Source organism: Myotis nattereri, assembly GCF_964212035.1.
Source record: "Myotis nattereri genome assembly, chromosome: 10".
NCBI lineage: Eukaryota > Metazoa > Chordata > Mammalia > Chiroptera > Vespertilionidae > Myotis > Myotis nattereri.
The window spans coordinates 62,783,245-62,796,163 of record NC_138085.1 but is presented as its reverse complement, the minus strand read 5'-3'; positions in this window follow the sequence as shown (position 1 = coordinate 62,796,163).

The following is a 12,919-nucleotide window of genomic DNA, read 5'->3' as shown; positions in this document are numbered from 1 at the left end:
GGCTTGGTGATTGTGGTTGGGGGCGGGAAGTCAGAGCCTCCACAGACCCTCACACCATGACTCCGCCAAGTCAGATCCTGCCCATGCTCGCCACCCTCAGTCGCCACCTCTCCAAGGAGGCCTCGGCTTTCCTCAGCCCCCAGACCTCTTTCCTCAGCTGAGTTCAGGCACGTGTAGCCTGTCCCGGGCCCTCTGTTTTTCTCCAACTGCCAAGCAGTCAGTGGGCCTCTGAGAGCAGGAGAAAACATGGTGCCACACTGGGCCTAAGGCGATGCCATGGGGAAGGGGTAGGAAGGGCTATGGGGTCTGAGCATGCTAAGGGGAACGAGAACCTGGTCACAGTCAGCAGAGAGGGTCACAGGGCTCAGGGACTGTGGGACCCGGTGAGAAAAGAGAAAGCTGAAGATGAACCCAGCACTGCCTTCTGAGATTCTAGAAGTTTCCAGACAATGGGTTCACTGGCAGTCTCTGGCCTCCATGAGGAATGGTTATCCTTCTAATTTTACATTCCTGAAAACTGAAGCCCAGGTCACAGCTGAGCATTGAAATCCAGCCCTAACTTACAAGCCTGTCCCTGAGGGGGGATTGTGGCAGGAGGAACCTAAGTTAGAGTTAGGAGCCCCTGATTACTTTGAGTGTGTGACAAACTAAAATGGAGGGCCCTGGCCTGTTTGCTCGAGCAGTGGTTAGAGCGTCGGCCTGCAGACCAAAGGGTCACCAGTTCAATTCCCGTTCAGGTTCCTCAGCCCGGTAAAGGTAGGGGTTCCTGCGGGAAGCAGTCAGTGCGTGAATGTTTCTCTCTCTCCCACTCCACCCTCCCTCCCACCCACCCTCCTCTCTGGAAATCAATTGAAAAAATATCCTCAGGTGAGTATTGAAAAAAGTAAAAATGGAGGTGCAAAGCACAAAACACCTTTTTAGAAAGATGCACCCACAGGAGGCTGAAGCGATGGTGCGTAGCTCCTTCCTCCAGGAGAGTCTTGCCTCAGAACCGAGGGCAGAATTGGCCGGGATCAGTCCTGCAGAGCAGAGAGAAGAGCATTTGCAGCTGGGAATGAAAGGGATAGTGAGTGAAAGCCTGAGGCTAAAAAATTACCCACCCCCCAAGATGGCCATAGACATGAAACCACCTGTCCAGTTCCTGGGTACCTTGTCCCCTTCCTGTGGGAGCCAGAACCATCCCCCTGTCCCCGAAGTCCAGGTCCTTTCCACGCCACTGCACAGCCATACCCAGGTGTAGTGCATGGAAGTAATATATTCACCCAGCTGAAGCCTCAGGTGATGGTGCCAGGGGATGGAAGCCGCAGGTGGGTCCTTTCCAGGGCTGCACACGAGAGGCCACGTTGCTACTGGTCCCCCACGAGACTCTGGAGGAATTCTGGCCAGTCCTGCTTTTTGCTCACTGTGTGATCTGGGCTGTAGCAAATCCCCGAGCCTCCATGTCCTTGTCTGCAAACTTGAGATTAATAGTATCTGTTTCACAGGAGTGTTCCAGTAATTGAATGAAATCATGATGCAAAGGTCTCTGCCAGTGTCCACAAACAGTGAGTGCTTAGGAAATACTGGCTGGCACTGTCCTTGTTCTTGTTATGAGTGAGCTGAGCCCTTAACACCCATCCACCGCCTGGCCTGGAAGAGGACCCAGGCTGGCTGAGGAGAACCGAAGCACAGCCAGACCGACCCCAGACCCCACCTCTGGCCGGCCCAGCAGGGAACACTGCCACCGCCTGGAGGAGGTGGAGTCCAGCTCTCCGGGTCAGTGCCCTGGGAGTGGAGTGCGAGGCAGACAGAAGGGGGAAGAGGATTAACATGAAAGCAGAAAATGGGATTAGGAGGCCTCAGGATAATGTGCTCACCCACCCCCCAGCCATGACAACGGCTTCTTGCTTTCACTTTATGGCTTCTGAGTCCGGAGCAGAGCATGTAAGGCTGGGTCTCTCTCTGCTCCCAGGGGCAGAACCGGGAAGAGGCGTGGTAGACTCAGAGCATGAGACTACTCAGGCTGCTAGGAAGAGGGGCGGGGATGCCACACTTTCTCGTTTAATCCTCATGGCAGCAGGGGGAGAGGGGTGAGAGCCCAGAGAGGTGAGGAGCCAGGATTCAAGCCGAGGCGATTGCCTCTGAAAGCCTGTGTTCCTTCCGCTCTATCCACTGTCTCACGCAGGAGCACAGTGTCCCCCTGGGCCCAAAAGACCAAAGACCCACTCAAGCCTGCCCCTCCCTTGGGAAGGATTCGGACTCGCAGCCTGCCTTTGACAGGAAGCCCAAAGGGCAATTAAAGGAGACCGGTCTCCCACTCCAGCATCATCCTATAAGGGTGAGGGTGTCCTGAGAGCCTGACCTTTTTTTTTTTAAATATGTTTTCTTCATCCTGCTTTTGTTTTTGTTTTTAGAGAGAGAGGAAGGGAAAGAGAGAGAGAGACAGAAGCATTGATTAGTTGCTTCCTGCACGTCCCATACTAAGGAATGAGCCCGCAAGCTGGGCATATGTCCTAACCGAGAATTAAACCGGTGACCTCTTGGTGCATGGGTCAATGCTCAACCACTGAGCCACACTGGCCAGCAAGCCTGACCTTTATTAAAGGATCCCTTTGAGGTCTGTCATGCAGGACTTTTTTATTTCCCCTGTTCACCTCTCTGCAACTCCAGGCTGCCTCCTTAGGTGGAAAAAGCACTTCATCCGCCCAACTATGAAGAGCTCCACAGGAGATGGGGGTCGGAGGAGCGGGGAGAGGGCAGTGAGAGTACATGTCTTCTGGCTCCCTCCTTGTGAGGTCACCCTACCTGGCTGTGTCCTTTGGCATTTGACTCCTTCTGAGTTTTGGGCAAACCTACCTTGAAGCTGGAGGGAGCTGGATGCGAAGTCTGTAATTGTGAGGCCACCAAGACAGAGAGCAGGGGAAGAAGAGGAGAGACCCAGCACACCACCCCACTTCTCATTTGAGCTTGAGGGGAAGGCAAGAGAAGAATTTCCGTTTTTGTGCCCAGTTTCATTCTTTGCCGTTCAGCTACTTGATCTGTTTGAATGAAGGACCACATTGGGCCCAAACTTTCAGAGAGTCCTCTACAGCAGCGGTTGCCAACCGGTGGTCTGCGGACCACTGGTGGTCCATGAGGTCCGAAAGGTTGGTGACCGCTGCTCTACAGCAGACACTCTCATTCGGGTCATGGTCATCCCCAAGGAGACAAAATTTGGTTCTTGGGAGACGAAACGTTTTGGCAATCACAATGGTTTCTGGCCCTCCCAAGGGCCGCAGTACATAAACAGGTGTTCAGTGTGTCTGTGCTATTAAAATCACATGACGGTGGCAGCAATTGGGAAGAAAAAAAAATCCACAATAGTAATTGGCAGGGGACGGGGCAACAGTGAAAAACAGAAGCACTGGGTTATAGTGACTCATACCTCTATCTTGGGCTGTCACTGAGAGCTTTGAACCTGTCACCCTCAAAAATGCGGGTTCTACAATAATTTTCTGAACTAGTCCCCTAAGACATGCATGTTTTGAAGCACTCTCTGAGCCATTCATGATAAAAACAAAATGCAATTGGAATTATTTTTCACTTAGTGCTTTACTCCATTACCCTAGCCCAGTGGTCGGCAAACCGCAGCTCGTGAGCCACATGCGGCTCTTTGGCCCCGTGGCACGGGCCACGAAGTTTCAATCGCACTGTACGTGCGCGCCCACACGTGGTATTTTGTGGAAGAGCCACACTCAAGGGGCCAGTTTGCCGACCACTGCCCTAGCCCATGGTGAACATCTCCCTGCAGCTTACAGCCTTCACTTGTTACTTTCCCACACAGAAGAGCTCGGGGTCATTGGCCAGCCCGGGGAATCCAATGTGCACTCACTCTTCTCTCAACTGATCAAGCCACAAAATATTTGAGTGCTAGTCACTGTCATGAATACCGAAATATCAGACGTGCCCTGCCTTTCAGGAGCTCACAATGTCACAAAGTGGACAAATTCAACAAGGCAAAATATGAGCTGTGACTACAGGGCAATGAGGCCCATTTCCACATGTGGCTTGTGAAAGCAACGGGCTTGTTGGTCACATCTCACATCACTAAGGGTCAGTTAAACTGGTCCCCTAAGAGCATCAGTTCCCCACCAGGCAACCCCCGGTTAACTCTTTTCCGTCCAGAGAGAGGCTGATTTATCCTTACTCTGTATTTCTTATCTGTAACCCAGTTCCCTATTGTCCCTAAACATTCCCTCCATTTCCATGGTGACTCCACAGGCTTTGGTGTGGAGCCCGTCAGAGGCTTCTTGAAAGTGTAAATAGAGTGTGTCTACTGTTTCCCCCCCTTATCCATACACTTATTTGGCCCTTCAAAGAGCTCTAGTAGATTAGGGAGGCACGATTTCTCCTTTCCAAAGACAGGCTGCCTTTCCACCGGAGGCGGAGTTTGCTCAAGTGCTCGGTAATCCTGCCCTTAGAGGTTCTGCTGACTTGCCTGGCATGGAAACAAAACCTGTGGGCCATGTCCCAGAAGCCCCCGGTGCCCTTCCGTTCTTCAGCCCAGAGGTCAGTCTCAAGAAAAAGCTCTCATTTGGTCCTGCCCTTCCATAATATCCATCTTCCAATTTATTTAAGGAAAGACATGCAGGCAAAATAAAAATGAAATGCACAGTATGCTTTGCTTTCCATTGCCTGGAGATTTAAGGCACTGTTATTCATCTGAACTCATACGGAATATAATAGTGAGGTTATCTGTATCACATTTCATTTTATGACATATCACCTTGTTTACACTGCTCTTTAGATTGTTTATGGAATATAGATTATCTTTAAATGCTGCGGTCTTGTTTAGCCATTTTTCTCCCCCTCCCGTCAATAAAAAATTTTAAAGGCAGCCATTGTTCTAAGAAATGACTGTTGTACTTAGGGCACAAAGATGCTTTAATCGGGAAAGACAGCTTGTCTTGTATCTTGGCCTCCCATATCTTTCTGAACCAGGCTTTGATGCTATGTGGAGGTTTCTGACTCCATCGTTGAACTATGCAGCATTTTGCAGTTATTAAGAGCAAATGAGTTTCTTCTTTAAACATAGGCCTCTGCTTAGCACATTTAGTACTATTTGACTTGGGTCTCAAGATAGTGCTATTCCTGGAATGGACTTCACATGCTGAAAAAAAATTACTTTTAATTACCCACAATCCTATCACATATGCTAAAATGACCTTTTCTTTCCTATAGCCTCTCCAACAATTTGCTGAGGTGAAGAGATTTATACAGGGCACTTTTGGGTTAGGAATTTACAGTTTAACTCTTTAACGCACAAGTCTGTTTATAAACCATTTGTGCTACTTTTGGAAATATATTCTGAGCAAGTAATTCAAAATATGGAAAGATTCAAATGCACACAGATGTTCCTTGAAACAGTATTTAGGGTAACAAAAAGTGAGGATTATATATCCATATGATAAAATATATAAATTAGAATATTAAATGAAAAAAGCAGGGTACAAACCCATGTATGCAACTATGCAAAAATGTATGTGAGAAAAAGACTGCAAGGGATACACAGGACTAATTTGGCAAGACTGCCAAACTAATTAGTTTTTTTTTTTAATTTTCTAAACTTTTCTTGTATGTTGTAATGTTGCCTGATTTTAATTTTTAAAATTATTTTATTTATTTTTAATCCCCACCTGTGGGTATGTTTTTATTTATTTTAGAGACAGAAGAAGGGAGAGGGAAAGAAAAACATCAAACAGTTGCTTCCCTTATGTACCCTGATGGGGGATCAAACCTGCAACCTGAGCATGTGCCCCGACCAGAATCGAACCCGTGACCTTTCAGTGCATGGACTGTGTCCAACCCACTGAACCACACCAGCCAGGGCTAAAATTATTTTAATTTGATCATTTTTTCAATAGATTAAAAGAGCTCAATCATTTTACCTAAAGTGGAACCAAAATATCTCTCCCATTTTTAATATAAATGGACTTTTGGAAAGTCAGTCCCCTTCACCCCCTGATCCATAAAAAGTGTCTGATGGCTTAATACAGGAGTTGAAATCACAAATGACTCCAGGAGCCAGCAGGGGAGGCGGCCGCGCTGCCTGCTGCCATCTGGAGAACTTAGGCCTGAGTGCATAGGTATTTCAAGGGAATCAAGAGGTTTTTTTTGTGATTCTCCTAATTTATGCATTTTTTGCCACTAATTCAAATTCAAAAATAAAATAAAGACATTTGTGAGCCAAACAGAAAATGTCTCAAGCTGGATTCAGCCAGCTGGAGGCCAGTTTGCGATTTCTAGCCTAAAACCCATTTCTGAACAGTACAGCCAACTGCCTGAGCACTCAGGCAACCCAACCTTCCCCGCGTTCTCCCATTCGGCCTTCCTCAGTGAGCCTGGCACCACTTCCGGCTGTTTGATAGGGTGATGAGGATATTAGCCCTCAGAATTATGAAGGCTTGTAAATCTGTCCCTAGTTGGATGCATTGCTCTTGCCAGAATGTGAAAGCTGGCGACATTTTTAATATTAATTTGTTTCTTCAGCTGTCGCTTACGTTTAATGTGTCTGTGAGGAATAGATTTGATGCTATTTAAATATGTTCAGTTTCATCTTTGAGCCTCTTCGTAGTTGTCAGATGGTGCCAGCTGGGCCCAGGCTCTGTTTCCAGCTCGTTGTCAACCGGACACGAGCCGTCAATGTGTTCATCATGTTTCTTTCAATGCCACTGGCCTGGCACCACTCACCGCCTTGCAGGGCTGACCTCAGGCTGTGGCCGCTTCTTCTGCTCCCTCTCTACTCTCTCTCTGTCCCTCTCTCCCTTTCATCCCCAGAAGCTCCTTGGGTACCACATCCAACCACTGAGGGGTCCTACCTGCTTCCACCCTGACAACCTCCTCCTCTGGAAATGAGCCTTTTCCCCGCAGTGACCCCACTGGCTTTGCCACACAGATTTTCCCACTGCTCTCAGGCCCTTGGATATTTGACCCCGAACTTGCTGCAAGGTGCAGCTGGCACGCCAGGACTGACCATCATTCCCTTTCCCTATTATCTCACGGATGGGCTGGCTCCACAAGTTCAGTGTGATGGCCCTGCTGCCCCGGGACCATGGCAAACTGCACCCCCAGGATCTTCTAGGAGCTTGTGCATTGATCAATTAATTAACCACCCATCAATAAACAAGTGAATTGAGGCTCCCTGAGTAGAAAGCTTTAGCTTCTACAGAGCGAACCGCCCCTTCTTTTCCTATCCAGGACCTACTGTGGGTACAAATGCCTCCTATTAGTTCTTGGTTTGTCTGGGGCAGTGCAGATGCTGCCAGATGTCTACTTTTAACGTGAGGAGAGTTATACTGCTTTTGTGGTTGGGGATAAAGGGGGAGGGGGGCTCAGGGCTACAGGCAGAGCTGGCAAGCCCCTTCACATCCCAGTCACTGGGGGCTCCTTCCCTCTCCCCTCCAGATGTGGATCGTCTCCCCACCCCCACTCCGCCACCCACACCCCATTTTGCTAAGTCAGCAGATCCAGACTATTCCAAGCATGGAGGGCCCTGCAGGCTGCAGAGCCCAGGCAGCAGCACACATGGCCCGCCATGTGGGGCGCACGTGTGTAACCGAGGTCAAGCCTGGGCTCCACTAGCCCTCGTGGCACTCTCAGAGTGGGACTCCCCAGCCCTTCTCACCCTGACTCCCCTTTGAAACAGCTCCCTCCTTGACAAGACCAAAAGGCAGAATTCCCTCTTGAGTGATTTGGACTATATGAACACGACACTTGGGGCAGTTAGGGCCATGGTTGAACCCCAAAGACTAACCTTGGAACCCCACAAATCTGATTCATTTTGCAACTACAACCCTGTTGCCTCATCCCATCCCAGTTGGTAGTGTCCAGTAGGATTTGCGGGGTCTTGTGGTCCTAAGGGGAGATGAGGCTAATGGCAAAGGCCAGCACAAATACAGGTGCTTCCCACCAGGTTCCAAAGTCTTCCAAAGACATGGCAGGCCGTTACCTACAATCCATGCCCTTGGAAGAAAGCTCCCACCATTATCTCTGCTGCTAGACAAGGAGGGTTAGTCTCCTCCTTTGTCTGTCCATCAACATGTCAGGTCCATCCTCCTTCTCCCTTCCGTCTTCTAATAACCTAGAGCCTGAAAATATCTTCTCTTTTTCTTTTTTCTCGCTGATGCTCAGATAGCAGAACCAAAATCCAGAAGCTCATAACTAGCCTGTACTCCCAAACAGAAACGGACCTGGGAGGAGAGAGGAGTGAGCAGCAGCTCCCAGCCCAGAGAGGCCAGAGGAGCCACACAGAGGAGAGACCTGGGGTCAAGCCACACATTTTTATTGAGGACTTACTATGTGACATCATACAAGTAGGAGTGTGACTGAGTGGGCTACCACCCACATGCTGGATTCCTCTTAGAATTCCTAGGAACTATACTTCTCCCATTTTTTGAGCATTTGTCCCAAACTCGGCAATGATTGGCAGGAGAAGGGAGGCTGCCTTGTTAGCTTTCCCAAGAACTTGTTTTTCCAAGAATAAATGGGAGGTAGAATCACAAAGTAATGTTTTAATATGAAACTAACTATGAGCTTATTCAATTCCTACCTATATCCTGCCTCCCACCCCCAATGCCCATCCTGCACCCCTCCACAGTGTATAATTATTCAAGTGGTAATAGAAGTGCTCCTAATCCAGTGCTCATCCTTCCTTCTCTCCCCAAAGCTATTCTGGAGCAAAACTAAAGCCATAGTGAGGCCCCTCTATCTTTGTCTTCAAAGACTCCTGCACCCTCATGGCATGCTTTCCTTTCCTGCTTGTCCTCATGAGGCCTCTGACCCTTCTGAAGAGATAGATATATCAACTAACAATTGTTTAACAACACTGCTATCAGGTGACTGCCCCTAAAAACTTTAAGGAGCCCAAGGGAGGAGGCAAAAGGGACGAAGGGCTTGAGGGGACTGGGGAATGTGTGACTCTGGTGGCCCACTCCTGAAGGCGACAGGAGTGAAGTTATTCTATCATTCTTTTTTTAAAACATATTTTATTGACTTTTTACATAGAGAAAGGGAAAGGGATAGAGAGTTAGAAACATCGATGAGAGAGAAACATCGATCAGCTGCCTCCTGCACACCTCCTTCTGGGGATGTGCCCGCAACCAAGGTACATGCCCTTGACTGGAATCAAAACCAGGACCTTTCAGTCCGCAGGCCGATGTTCTATCCACTGAGCAAAACAGGTTAGGGCTATTCTATTATTCTTGAAGAGTAGCAGGAAGTATTCAAAGGCTTGACTGAGACGGTAGCTTTAACCTCAACCCTACGCCTGTGGTCAGTTGACCTCAGAGCAGGGAGACATAGTTGAAGAATGTTGCTGGGGTCTTTGGAAAGAGGTCAGGGGTCACCAAGGAGGCACTTTGGTCTAGTGGTTATGAACTGAGCTCCGAAGTCAAGCACCTGATTCTGAATCCTAGCTCCATAAATTATGCCTTGTGGAACCTTATGCAGATTTATTTATATCATTTAGCCTTGGGTTCATAAGCTATGAAAAGGGGATATAACAGTATTTACCTTGTAGGGTAATTATGAGGTACACATGGAGAAATGTTGGTAAACCATGGAGCCTGTCACATGATAAATCATAAATAAACATTAAGGATTATTATCATTATTGTCTTATTATTGGGTTCCTGGCCCTCTCCAAGAGGTCCTGAGGGAACATGACCATCTTTCTGGGGGTCAATGTATCAGAGTCCCATCCAGGCTGTGCCAGCTCAGTATTCAGCCAGATGTGGCTCAGTATGTGCACCGGATGAGGCGGGCTGGGGGGCCTGGGACCGAACAGGACCACCCATCGGGATGGGGAAGGTGCTGGCAGGACAGCCTCCGCTGCAGCTGCTAGGCAGCCATCCAGGGTGACAGGCAGAATGCAGTGTGCAAGGATGTGGAAACAGACAACAGGTGGCAGCTCAGCAACAGTCGGCAGCACAGTGAGCAGGGGAGTGGCAGACCTTCTAGCGTTTGGTGACAGGGTATCCCTACCAGCAGGTGGGCCCCTGCAGTGGGCAATTCCAGAGTGGTGTTCTAAATACAAGCAGGCAGGCAGCATCAGGAAGGTCTGCCAGCAGATCTCAGCATCCAGCAAAGGCTGGATCTGGTGGAGAGAGGCCACAGAGAGCAAAACGGGGCCCCAGGCCTAGAAGGAGACATGTTATCAAGACAAGGCTGCAGGCCCGGGACGTAGGAAGAAGTGGCATTGCCAGAACACATCCTCCAACCGCAGGAGGGGCTGACAGTGGAGCAGATCCTGATGTGGTCCAGCTTGAACGCTCCCTGGGCCCAGGTCAGGCTAATTGCCAGGGCAATTGGGACAGGCCTGAGACTGTGCTGTCCCCATGATGAGGGTGCAGGAAAGGGAAGCGGGTGGTCATCATGGGACAACTCTCCTCTCTCTCTCTCTCTCTCTCTCTCTCTCTCTCTCTCTCTCTCTCTCTCTCTCTCTCTTTCACACACACACACACACACACACACACACACACATTCTCTCCAGCAACTACTCCACTTTTCCTGATTCTTGCCCTTTGGCATATTTTCCCCCCTAGATCCTACTTATTGGTAAGGAAGAACCAAAATAGGTAGGATCAACTTTTTTTTAATGAAAAGGCCAGTCTATCAGGCTTGTAATAGTCTCCCTGATGGTCATTTGGCAAGTGACATGTCACTAGGCTTCTGGTCTGTGCCTCATGGGAAGAAACATTCTGTAGGAATATACACAGCTGGAGGGAGCTGGACCCCAATTAAGGCTAAGGTCCCCATAGCTCCCACATGTTACTTTCTTAAGCTCAGCTAGCCCCCCAGGGAGCAGCATCCTCCCTAATCCTCTGCCTCTGATACCCTATTAATGTGCACAATCAAAAGGTTATTTTGCACATTCATCACAGCAGGAAGATATTCCTAAAGGAAACCGGACACTGTTTGTAAAGAAGTGGTGCCCACCCTCAGGGGCTTTCTGGTTTTGTGCCCTGGTTAGGGCTGGGCTGGATCCAGGCACTAGGGCGCCATCTGGAAGTAGGCATGCCCTGCACTTCTGGGAGCGGTGAGGTGTCTGGCTGGGGACTAGGAGGGAGGCATTGACCAGGGCACCAGAGCACTCAGCATGCTCCTTAGAGGAGATCAGAGAGCCCGCTCCTTACTCCCTCTACCTTCTTCCCCAAACCCAGACCATATTTGGTCCAGCTTCAGAACTCTTCCAGTGGCCCACCCAAGATCTTCAGCCTGAGCTGAGCCTTAGGCACATGTGCCTCTGCATCTCCTTCCCCCCCATACTTATCCTAAGAACAGTCCTGATATGGGATCCCCCTCCCTGCAAGACCTTAGGTACAAGGGTCCTGGGAATAAGGGTAAGAGTGCAGGTAGGGTGAGGAGAGGAAAGGAACATTGCTATGATCTCTGGAGGCTTTTCTGGCTTCCAGAAGGAAGGCTTTGCCCAGGTTGGGTTGTGAGTCTGAATGTGAGACCGAGGCAACATGCAAAAAGAGACTCTTCCCTGCCCCACCTTGGCCTTCCTTTGCAATCGCAGCCTAACTTCTGCTCAGACACTGTCATTCACTAGCTTCAGTGTTTGCCATGAGTCCTGTGTCCTCAGCTGGTCTGCAAGTTCTCCAGGGGCAGGAGGTTCATCTGCATAGCACAGTGTCCAGCACGAGCCCCAACCCTCACCGCTCTGCACAAATCCTTCACAGGGGGCCCAATGCAGGACCAGTTACAGAATTCGCAAAGCCCAGTGCAAAATGAAACTATGGGATACTTGTTAAAAGGTATTAAACATTTCAAGATGAAGACAACAGAGCATTCAAGCAAGCACAGTGCGGGGCCCTGCAGGACTGCACCGTTCGCACACCCATGGAGCCCCCTGGTCCTGGGTGGTGCGAGTGGTAGCTTATCTCCAAAGATGCCACCATCAATTTCTTACCTCTCTGTGCCCACAAGCCACTCCCACATCACGAGCTGGAATGTAATTCCCTTCCATTGAGCCTGGACTTGACCAATGGGACACAATGGAGATGACATTCTTGTACCTCCAAGACTAGGTCATAAGAAGCCTTGCAGGTTCTGCCTGGGCCTTATGAATGCTTACTCTTGGGACACGTCCTCTCAGACAAAGCCACCATGCTGTGAGAAACCCAAACCACCTGGAGAAACCACCAGTAAGTCAATGGCCCAGCCGAGCCCCAAGGGGGCAGCCACCTTCATCATCAGCCCCATTAAGCCTTCATGTGACTGCAGCCCAGTGACATCTTACTGCAACCATATTAAAAAGCCCCAAGCAAGAACCACCTAGGCAACCACAGAACTATAAAAAATAACCATAAATTGTTGTTTTAAACCACGAAGTTTTGTAGTGGTTTGTCATGCAACGATAGATACCTGGAACATGCTCCAAGGAGTGACAATGTGAATGGCCTGGGTTGTATGTCATGACAGTACTGGCTGAGCACACCGTAGGAGCTCAAGATAGGCTGACTGCCATTCCTGGCCACCGGTGTGCTGGCAACAGACATGTGGACCTCCTGAATCAGGATGTGCCCTCGCACTGATGGGTGCCTTTTGCAATAACATATTTGCCATCTGGTTTCAACCTGGCATCTCCCTGGCTGACGAGGATACGGATACTGCTGTCTCCAGAGATTCATGACCACTTCCTCCCACCCCATTCCTACCCTTTCTATCTCAGGAAATGAAAAGCAATTTTTCCCTGGGGCCTGTTTACCCATAGCAACATAGCAGGGTTTCCAAAACCAATCTCACAGCCAGTTCCAATATCTGTCTTCACTCTAATAATAATACAGATGCTGCACCTGCCTCCAGATTCCATCTTCTGCTCTGTGTTTGTTCATTTGTTTCTCTGGGATCTTTAAACATCTGATTAAATGTCATGCTTCAAATGAAAAGTTCTGAAGAA